The following is a 4,894-nucleotide window of genomic DNA, read 5'->3' as shown; positions in this document are numbered from 1 at the left end:
GGAGGTGCAGGTGAATCTGTGGCGGATATGGAAGTTTCCTTTGGGGCCTTGGAGGGAGGTGAGGGGGGAGGTGTGGACGCAAGTCTTGCACCTCCTGCGGTTGCAGGGGAAGGTGCCGGGAGTGGAGGTTGGGTTGGTAGGGGGTGTGGACCTGACGAGGCAGTCACGGAGGGAGTGGTCTTTCCCCACCTTTTATCTTAGCCTGCTGGACAAACTTTCCTCATTCCTGAAGAAGGGCTTATGCCTGAAACGTTGATTCTCCTGTTCCCTGGATGCTGCCTGACCTGCTGCACTTTTCCAGCAACACATTTTCAGCTCTGATCTCCAGCATCTGCAGACCTCACTTTCTCCTCATAGAGATGTACAGCATGGAAACAGACCTTCGGTCCAACCCGTCCAAAAGAGAACCAGTAGATCAAATATATTTGGACTTCCAGAAGGCGTTTGATAATAACTCATGATGTTGAGGGTAGTATATTAACATGGATAAAGGATTGGCTAACTAATTGAAGACAGAGTTGGGATGACAACCTGTAACTTGTGGAATGCCACAAAGATCAGTGCTGGAGTCATAATTATTTACAATATATATTAATGACTTGGGTTTTGAGAAGACTTGTAGCTCAGGTTGAGGTTCTGGATGTCGGTTTGCTCACTGAGCTGGAAGGTTCATTTTCAGACATTTCGTCACAATACTGGGTAACATCTTCAGTGAGCCTCCAGATGAAGTACCATGTTTCCTTGGGCTGGTGATGTCTTATTTTGATGACTTCATTTCCTGTGGTGATGTCATTTCCTGTCATTTTTCTCAGGGGCGGTAAGTGGGACCCAAGTTAATGTGTTTGTTGATAGAGTTCTGGTTGGAATGCCATGCTTCTAGGAATTCTTGTGCGTGAGTCTGTTTGGTTTGTCCTAGGGTGGATTTATTGTCTCAGTTGAAGTGGTATTCTTCCTCATCTGTATGAGGATACAGCGAGAGTGGGTCATGTTTTTTTGTGGCTCGATGATGTTCATGTATCCTGGTGGCTAGTTTTCTGCCTGTTTGTCCAATGTAGTATATGTTACAGTTCTTGCAAGGAATTTTGTAAATGACATTAGTTTTGCTTGTTGTCTGCATAGGGTCTTTCAAGTTCATTAGCAGCTGTTTTAGTGTGTTGGTGGGTTTGTGGGTTACCATGATGCCAAGAGGCCTGTGTACTCTGGCAGTCATTTGACTTGGATGAGGAAGTTAAAAAACAACATATTGCAGGTTTTTGGTTCATTGCAGAATTATAATTGCAAATACATTCTATTTTGTTCAAAAAGCACACAATGTACATGCAGTTAATGCAAGCAGTCAATCCATGTAACATTTTATAAATTCCTACTTTGAAAATAGAACCAGTCTGGCTCAAGATTGGGATACAGACAGACTCTAACCTCACATCTTGAATGATCTGATCTGAGATGTCACTTTTTTTTATAAAACCTTAAGTTATCTCAAAAATGTGATTGGAAAGGAGTTCTGGGATTTACATATTAATGAACTACAATTCATTTTAAAAGATGAAAAACTTAACAGCAATCTAGGTTTGTTCAATAAGTCGTTTCAGTTGCGTGACACTGAGATCTTTTGCTATAAATTCTGTATCTCATGATCCTGCTCCACAGCTACCTGATGAAGGAGTAGCGCTTCGAAAGCTAGTGCTTCCACATAAACCTGTTGGACTGTAACCTGATATTGAGTGATTTTTAACTTTATCCACCCGAGTCCAACACTGGCACCTCCACATCTTGTTGAGGAAAGTGAATGTACTATAGCTAAGTTTGTGGATGACATAGAATTGGTGTGAAGGCGTGTGGTGAGGATGGCACAGAGTCTGCAGACGGATGTAGGTAAATGTAAAGTTGCCATAGTTCTATCAGACCATAGGGCTGCATAGAGTTTAACATGAGGTCACAATGCCTCAGGCAAGGGGAAGGTTGAGAAGGAGAATACTTCATGGCAAACTTAGCAAGCATAAGAATTGAACCTATGTTACTGGTATCGGCATCACAGACATCACAAACCAGCCATTCAGCCAACTGAGCTAACCAACCTTAGAGAGAGATAGTCAGGACGGGCAAGAGGAGAAAATCTTGGCAAACAGAATGAAAGTGGGAAATTGTAATAGAGTCTGGCAGAATAGCTGAATATTATCTAAATTGAGAAAAACTACAGGCAACGGCAGCTCAAAGAATTTGGAGTCTTCATGAATAAATCTCAAAAAAGCTAGTTTACAAGTTCAGTAGGCAATTAGGAAGGCAAATTCACTGTTTGCCTTTATTTCAGATGGATTGGAATATAATAAAAGGGAAGCCTTGCCAAAACTACACAAGACTACATCTGGAATACTGTGAACAGTTTTAGGTCCCTTATCTCAAGAAAGATATACTGGCATTGCAGATCTTGCAAAGGTATAGTAGGCTATGGACCAAGTGCAGGTAAATGGGATTATGGTAGTTTGGTCTTTGTTGGTCAGCACAGACATAGTGGGTCAAAGATTCTGTTTCTATGCTGTATTACTGTTTGATTTGGGCACCATATTGGCCTTGAGCAAGTACAACATTGGTTTACAAGAATGTCAGGGATTAAGTTATGAGCAGAGATTATATGAATTGGGCCTGCTTTCTCTAGAATTTAGAAGGTTAAATGATATTAACAAGAAAAGAGAGGGTAGATAAACTATTACCATTGAATGGGGATTCTAGAACTTGGGAGCACAGTCTGAGAATTAGTGCCAGACCATTCAGGAGAGATGTTAGGAAACATTTCTACACACAAACAGTGGTTGATGTTTGGAACTAGCTTCCACAAAAAGCAGTAGATGCTGGCTCAGGTGTTAATTTGAAATCTGAGATAGACAATTATTAGTTAAGGAAAGGTATTAAGGGATATGGGCCAAAGGCAGGTATGTGGAGTTAGGCCACAGATCAGGCATAATCTCATTTATGGTGAAACTGGTTTGAGGGGCTCAATGTATTCCTAATCCAAAGAAAGTTAAAAATCTCACAACACCAGGTTATAGTTCAACAGATTTACTTAGAAGCACTAGCTTTCGAAGCACTGGTTCTTCATCATCTCGCCCCTCTCCCTCTTTCGCTTTCTCAGCCTCGCACCCTCTCTCACCCTCTCTCCCTCTCTCGCCTTCTCTCGCCCTCTCTCTCTCTCGCTCACCCTCTCTCCCTCTCTTTCATCAGTGAATCAGCTCGGGCTTCCAAATACACCTGTTGAACTATAACCTGGTGTTGTGTGATTTTTAACTTTGTCCACCCTGGTCCAATGCCGGCTCCTCCAAATCATCTAAAGAAGATTTGCAAAGCTGGGTATGAATAGACTATTTTATGAGAGATTAAGTAGGTTGGCTCTGAACTCATTCAGGTTTAGAAGAATAAGACTTTTTTTTAAAAAACATTCTCACAGACTTACAGAGTAGAATCAGAGAGGTTGTTTCCCCTTGTGGGGTAGTTTTGGACCTGAAGGGATAATCTCAGAGAAAAGGATCAGCCAGTTAGGACAGAGATGAGAAGAAATTTCCTCTCGAAGAGGGTAATGAGTCACTTTACCACAGAGGGTTGTGGAAGCTGGGTCATCAAGAATATACAAAGCTGGGATAGACAGATCTTTAAGGGAATCATGGGTTATGGGGAAAAGGCAGGAAAGTTGTGTTGTGGATTATCAGATATGGCAGAGCAGATCCAATGAGCGACATGACCTACTCCAGCTCCTATGTCTTCTGGTCTTAACATGTACAGGACTTCACTTATAGTGATGTTTTTGATTCCACTTGTGATATATTCAGTATTATTGAAATGCAGAAGATTAGGGTAAAATTAACATGTTTCAGGCAAAATTGTTTTTTGCACAAATGAAGGATGGACATGCAGGATAGAGCTGCAGCTAGTGAACATAAGAACGTATATTTAGAATGGCCTGAAAGTGTACTTTGTTCAGGAAATGATTACGATGTATATTAACAAGTACTAGTGGAGTGGACTTAATAGTGTATAATTTTCTTTGGCTAGAACTTCATATTCTATGCCTAAGAAAGCATGATGTAGGATTTAGGATTAGACATGTCCTAGAGTTAATATTTGATTTACTTTTAAGAAGGAATTATTGAATATTTAATCATGAAATAAACAAATTACAATGATATCTGAGAAAAGTTTCGTGTGTACGATTACATTCTTGAAAAGGGTTCAGATATGGCAACCCAAAGTAGTTACACAGGTCAACACATTGTAGTGTTTATACAATATTGAACAGATCATATATTATTATATGTCGGGAAACTGGGCAGAGTTTTCCATTCACTTTCTTCTGTGCCCTGTCCTGTCTCAATAGCAAGGCCATTAGGTATCAGCCAGTCATGCAACATGCTTCATCAATGAAGAATTGCCATAAATTTTACATAAATTTTTCCTCCCACTTCCTCCAAACGAAAGGAGTAGCCATGGGCACCCGCATGGGCCCCAGCTATGCCTGCCTCTTCGTAGGATATGTGGAACAATCCATCTTCCGCAACTACACTGGCCCCACCCCCCACCTTTTCCTCCGCTACATCGATGACTGTATCGGCGCCGCCTCGTGCTCCCACGAGGAGGTTGAACAGTTCATCCACTTCACCAACACCTTCCACCCCGACCTCAAATTCACCTGGACAGTCTCAGATTCCTCCCTCCCCTTCCCAGACCTTTCTATTTCTATCTCAGGCGACCGAATCAACACGGACATCTACTACAAACCGACCGACTCCCACAGCTAACTGGACTACACCTCCTCCCATCCTGCCCCCTGTAAAAACGCAATCCCATTCTCCCAATTCCTTCGACTCCGCCGCATCTGCTCCCAGGAGGACCAGATCCAAAAACG

The 4,894-nt window shown here is 41.9% G+C and overlaps 1 protein-coding gene across 1 annotated transcript in view; it reads left to right on the top strand.

The window, feature by feature from the left end:
- The window catches only part of LOC122561536 (cilia- and flagella-associated protein 54-like), a 201,748-nt gene that overhangs the window by 195,382 nt on the left and 1,472 nt on the right, over positions 1-4,894 (top strand). The window lies entirely within an intron of this gene.

This window comes from Chiloscyllium plagiosum, chromosome 23, assembly GCF_004010195.1.
Source record: "Chiloscyllium plagiosum isolate BGI_BamShark_2017 chromosome 23, ASM401019v2, whole genome shotgun sequence".
Classification (NCBI taxonomy): domain Eukaryota; kingdom Metazoa; phylum Chordata; class Chondrichthyes; order Orectolobiformes; family Hemiscylliidae; genus Chiloscyllium; species Chiloscyllium plagiosum.
The sequence above is the reverse complement of the archived record's forward strand: the minus strand, read 5'-3'. Positions and strand labels throughout refer to the sequence as shown.